This window comes from Acomys minous (assembly GCF_964271855.1).
Source record: "Acomys minous genome assembly, chromosome: 7".
NCBI lineage: Eukaryota > Metazoa > Chordata > Mammalia > Rodentia > Muridae > Acomys > Acomys minous.
Window position 1 is genome coordinate 18,341,897 of NC_140488.1, and position 6,232 is coordinate 18,348,128.

The 6,232-nt window shown below is 40.5% G+C and overlaps 1 pseudogene across 1 annotated transcript; it reads left to right on the forward strand.

Moving 5' to 3' along the window:
• Positions 1-594: 594 nt before the first annotated feature.
• LOC311601812 (actin, cytoplasmic 2-like) lies at positions 595-1,972 on the forward strand (annotated as a pseudogene). The gene has a single exon. The product of its transcript is annotated as an actin, cytoplasmic 2-like (transcript).
• The last annotated feature ends 4,260 nt before the right edge of the window (positions 1,973-6,232 follow it).

The following is a 6,232-nucleotide window of genomic DNA, read 5'->3' on the forward strand; positions in this document are numbered from 1 at the left end:
TACTCATCAATACTAATTTTGAGGCTGTTGTAGATATAATTTTTCATGATTTCTTTCTCAGCGTATTCATTATTAGAGTACAGAAAAACTAGTTAGCTTTGGATGTTTCTAGTTCCTAATATTTCATTGAGCATGCTTATCAGATCAAAGGCTTTTCTCATGGAATCACTGGGGTCATTTAAGTAATAAAATCATGTCATCCGATTGAATACTTTCTTACTTGTATCACTCTATTTTCCCTCTTCTCTTATTGCTCTAGCTAACACATTGAGCAATATAAACAAGAAGGGAGTGAGTGGGCACCCTTGTCTCATTGTTGTACATTTTACAAGAAAAGCTCCTAGTCTTTAGTCATTTAGTGCAAAGCTGGACACAAGTTGATCCTACTGAGCCTTTGTTATTCTCCTATTCCTAGTTGCTTCAGGGCTTTCATCAGGAGGGGGTGTTGGACTTTGTCAAAGGCCTTTTGCTTTGCATCTATTGAGGTAATCATGTAATTCCTGTTCTCCTTACATGCTGAGTTACATGTGTTAATTTTCATGTGTCAAAATGTCATCATCTCACACTCTGTCACCCCATCCTTCGTTGATCACAATGGAAGAAGAAATCACTGCGCTCATCATTGATGATGACTGTGGCATGTGCAAAGCTGGCTTTGCTGGTGACTCGATGCCCCCAGGGCTGTGTTTCCTTCCATTGTTGGTTGCCCCTGACACCAGAGCTTCATGGTAGGCATGGGCCAGAAAGATTCCTATGGGAGTGATGAGGCCCAGAGCAAGAGAGATATCCTGACCCTGCAGTACCTCATCGAGCACGGCATTGCCACCAACTGGGATGACATGGAGAAGATAAAGCACCACACCTTGTACAGTGAACTACGTGTGACCCCCGAGGAACACCTGGTGCTTCTGACTGAGGTCACTCTGAACTCCAAAGCCAACAGAGAGAAGATGACACAGATAGTATTTGAAACCTTCAGTACCCTAGCCATGTACATAACCATTCAGGCGATGCTGTCCTTGTATGCATCTGGGCGCACCACTGGCATTGTCATGGATTCTGGTGATGGGGTCACACCTACAGTGCTCATCTATGAGGGCTACGCCCTTACCCATGACATCTTGTGTCTGAATCTGGCTGGCTGGGACCTGAAGGACTACATCATGAAGATCCTGATTGAGTGGGGCTACAGCTTTACAACCACGACTGAGCGGGAAATTGTGCGGGACATTAAGGAGAAGCTTGCTATGTGGCCCTACATTTTGAGCAAGAAATGGCTACTGCTGCATCCTCCTCCTTCTTGGAGAATAGCTATGAGTTGCCTGACGTGCAGGTGATCACCATCAGCAATGAGTGATGCCGGTGTCCAGAGGCTTTCTTCCAGCCTTCCTTCCTGGGCATGGAGTCATGTGACATCCATAAGACTACCTTCAACTCCATCATGAAGAGTGATGTGGACATCCTCAAGGATCCATATACCATCACAGTGCTGTCTGGTGGTACCACCATGTATCCAGGTGTTGCTGACAAGATCGCCACCCTAGCACCCAGCACAATGAAGATTAAGATCATTGGTCCTCCTAAACGCAAGTACTCAGTCTGGATTGGTGGCTCCATCCTGGTCTCCCTGTCCACCTTCCAGCAGATGGGGATCAGCAAGCAGGGGTATGACAAGTTGGGCTCCTCCATCGTTCACTGCAAATGCTTCTAGATGGACTGAGCAGGTACCAGGCATCTGCTGCATGAGCTGATTCTGAAGTTTAGATTTGCCCTGGCAAATGTACACTCCCCATGCTAGCCTCATGAAATTGGAATAATCCCTTGAAAAGAAATTTGTCCTTGAAGTTTGTATCCAATATCCACACTGGACTGTAGAACTCGTTGCTGATTTTGACTTTATATTCAAGTTAACTGTTCCCTTGGTATATGTTTAATACCCTGTGCCCATCTTGATTTAGCCATTAGGCCATGTGGCTCGGTCAAGTGGCTGAGGAGAGCATGCTGTGGAAGAGAAATACCCAGCCTAGTGGATCAGTGTAAGCAGCAGGTAGTGATCTGTGCAGGGTATTAACCAACAGCTGACTTCCAAAATTTCTTGAGGCTGGCAAGGGTTACTGATCCAGTTACCACTTCCATCTTGTCGGTGTAACAGGGTGAGAAAATCCGAGCCTTAAGACCATTCTGGTTTTTTCCCCCTCCTGATGGCCGTGGGTTATTACTTGACTTTAGTTGGGAAAGTTTGCATTGGCACCTGTAAATGTTTCATCCTTTTAATTTATGTAAGGTTTTTTGTACTCAGTTCTTTAAGAAATGACAAATTTTGGTTTCCCACTTTTCAGTGAGGACATTAGGCCCCAGTAACAAGTCACTGTATAAAGAAAAATAAAAGTGCTGCAGTAAATGAAAACAAAACAAAACATCATTGTATTCATAGAATGAAATCAACTTGACAATAGATTATGTTGTCTTTGGTCTGTTCCTGAATTCAGTTTGCAAGTATTTTATGGAGAATTTTTATGTCTATATTCAGTAGCCAAATTGGTGTGTAGTTTTCTTTCTTCCCATGCCCTTATCTGGTTTTGTTATCAGTATAGCACTAGTTTTGTTTTAAGTTGGGTTTTGTTCCTTCTCCTTCTGTTTTATGAGACAGTTTTAGGAGTGTTGGTGTTAGCACTTCCTTAAAAGTCTGTTAGAATTCAGCAGTCAATCTGTCTGGTCCTGGTCTTTACTTCGTTGAGAGACTTTTATTACTGCTTCCATCTCCTTGTTTACTACAGATCTTTACAGTTGTTTATATCCTTTTATTAAATTTTATGGGTCATAGGCATCTAGGAACTTATCCATTTCTTCTATATTCTCCAGGATTTTTTGAATATAAACTTTCAATATATTCCTTAATGAGCCTTTGGACTTCATTGGTATCTGTTGCAATGTTGCCCTTTCATCCTTGCTTCCATTAACCTGAATCTTCTTTCTTTTGATTAGTTTGGCCAGAAGGCTGCCAAACATTCTTGTAAAGAACTAGATTAAAGATACTAAGTTTGCTGATTCTATATGCTATTTTAATCCCTACTACATTAATTTCTGTCCTGATATTTATTATTTCCTCAACCTAGGGTTTTGAGGTTTGGTTTGCTCTTATTTGTTCAAGACTCGAGTTTAGAACTATAAACTTGCCATTTATTGAAGAATTTAATTGTGCTAAATCATGAGTACATTATGTAGATAAGCAATATTGAACAGTATAAAGCACACATTGACCATCCAGTCAACCATTCATAACCTCCAAGACTGCCCAGGCCTGGTGATGCATACTGGCAATCCCAACCTGAAGGAAACCCTAAAGAGAGCAACATCTTAACTCGAACCCCAAATGATTCTTTTATGTTCTCTATGACCTTGTATTATAAAAATTCAACAAACAGAAAATCATATCTTATGGCTGATTTAGCTCAGATCAGTGTTAAGATGGACTCTATAATCTTCTTTTTTTTTTAACTCGATCTGAAAAATACTCCAAAAAAATGGACTTGCTGCATACAGTTCCCTTTTTATGTTTTTCCAAGTCAAAGTCTGCCTAGAAGCAGAAATGTCCACTATTATTTACCTGAAATTCGTTTTTAAATTTATTCTTCTCTCATATAATACATTCTGACTGCAGTTTCCTCCCAGCCACCCTCCCTCTCCTCCCCCCCCCACCTACTCCTCTTTCATTTCCCTTCCCATAACAGCAAGCCTCCCAGAGATATCAACCAAGTACAGCATAACAAGATGCAGTGAGAAACATTTTTTTCTTTCTCAACAACTGAAATAATTTTTAATGCAGTTCCGCATATCAAAGCAAAGGTCTTGCCCATGCCAGGAAATCCTCTATTACTTATCTGCACCCTCAGGCCTAGAACCATATTTTCAGTATTGCATTAGCTACAAGGAAGCTCAGGACTAAATTTCACATAAGTTATTGAATTTTTAAGAGAGACTCATGAAGTCAAATCACCTCCACAATGTGACTCTCCCTGTAAGGCCCAGTCCTAAGAGCTTGCAGGTTTGCTTCCATCTCTCTACAGTCTTCAGAAGAAAGCTGGCAGTCATGCTATTCAAGAGTGTTGGGATGGTCTTTAGAGATATAAGTATATTGTTTATCAGGCTGAAGTTATAGAGAGTTAGACTATAAATTCAAAAGTAATCCAGTCGTGTTTATCGTTTTAACATCAGACTATGACAGGGAAAGTCAATAAGGCAGAGTAGGCAACACAATGCAAAGGAAGATTTACCCTGATTTTAAAAAAAATCTATGTTCATAGATGAACTTGACATTTTTAGGAGATCACAAAATCTCCAGAAACGGAAGGGATAGAGGCAAAATATACATATAGTGAACACATAAGCTCAATGGCTTTCTAAACCTCATGAGCTTCTAAACCTGTGTTTCTCAAGTTAAAAAATGCTATAAAAATGCAGAGAACAAGTGACCAAATGGTACCCAGGCCCAACTGGTACACACCTGCTACACCTGAGGTTCAGGTAGCAGAGCATACCATTGTAAGAGCCCTAGGAATAGGAAGTTTGCTGTATTGTTGTGTCTCCTAGAAATGTCAGAGAAGCTACACCATGACATCTCATGTATTGAGGAATGTGTGTGAATAAATTCCATGTATATATATTTAAAGATGTGGAGGGTATGAATTTGAGAAGGAGTATATTAGAAGGGTTGGAGGTGAGGGAAATGGTAAAATGACAGTTTAATGTTCTTAAATGTAAAAATAGTATCTCAATCTCCATGTTATTAATATTTACAACAGATAATTCTTTATTGAGAGTAAGGGGGCTTCTGTGTATATATACTGTATGACTTTTATTAATGTCTGCTGCACACACTCCAAGGTGTCAAAAAAATATCCTGAGACTCTGGCCAGTTTTATTTCTTGTTATTTGGAAAATTGATACATGTATACAATATATTTAGAATATATCTACCCTTCCTTATTCTCCAATTACTCACAGGTACACATCCTATATCATCTTTTTTATTATTTTACATTTACAAAGTCGAAATTGCCATTCATTGGAAAGCATTGAATTGGGATACTCTTCCCCCACAGTCCATCAGCCATAATAATAATCCCAGAACTTACCAACAATATGCCTTAGTAGGTAAAGGTATCTATTGACAAGCCTGAAGGCCTGAGTTTGAGAACCCCTCAGGCACCCCCCATAATGGAAGGAGGTAACTAACTCCTGAAAATTTATTGCCATACTTGTGTCAAGATGTGTGAGCATGTGTGCTTGTGCACACTCGCACTCATGCACCAGTGGGCACACACACACACACACACACACACACACACACACACACACACACACAGAGTAAATAAATGTAAAAATAAATAAGTAAAATGTACTCATATGTAAAAAATAGTAATCATAATAGTTGTCATTACTATACATCTACTATGTGTTAGCTGTTATCCGTGCACAGTCTCATTTTATTCTCACCACTGCCTTACCAGGGATCATTTACCATGGATACAGAGACGGAAGGAAAGCCTGAAGAGACCAAAAATACTATGTAATAAAAAAATAGCTAAGAGACAAAGCCAGAGATGCAAGTCTCTTACTCTATGCAGTGATGAAGTATTCAAGTAGGATCAATAGCCCACAGGGTACCGTCAATCTTGGTTCTGCCCATCAAGCAAGTCATGGTCGGCACTTTCGAAGAGTCGGGGTTCTAATGTAAATTTCTGAACCTCAAAAGACACACCTATTTTTTCTTCCATATGGATCTGTTCAGTGGCTGCTGGACCATTTATACCTTCTCCCACTTGGGTGCCAACAGAAGCGAGAGGGTGAAACATCTGGAGCCAATGAAGTACAGCGATTGCACCAAAGGGAAATACCAAAGCAGTGGCAATCAATGAAAGGGGGGGGGAGAGTGTCAATGCTGGGCAGGCCACACAGCTACCACAGTGAGCAACAGAAGAAACAGCCTGGTGACTGCTTGAGTACTTCTCTGGTATAACCCTGGCCTGCTTCACTGAGCAGAAAATGCAGAAAATTATTTTGTGACCAGTTTGAGTTTTCTCAAGGTACTTTGGCATTTTCTGACTTCATGCCCACGAAGGACTAAGCAAATCAGTTTTGGGTGGTTGTTATTGTTGTTGTTGCTGCTGCTGCTGCTGCTTCTATTGTTGTTATTTGGTCTGGTTGGGTTGGGTTAGGTTTTTTTTTTCTC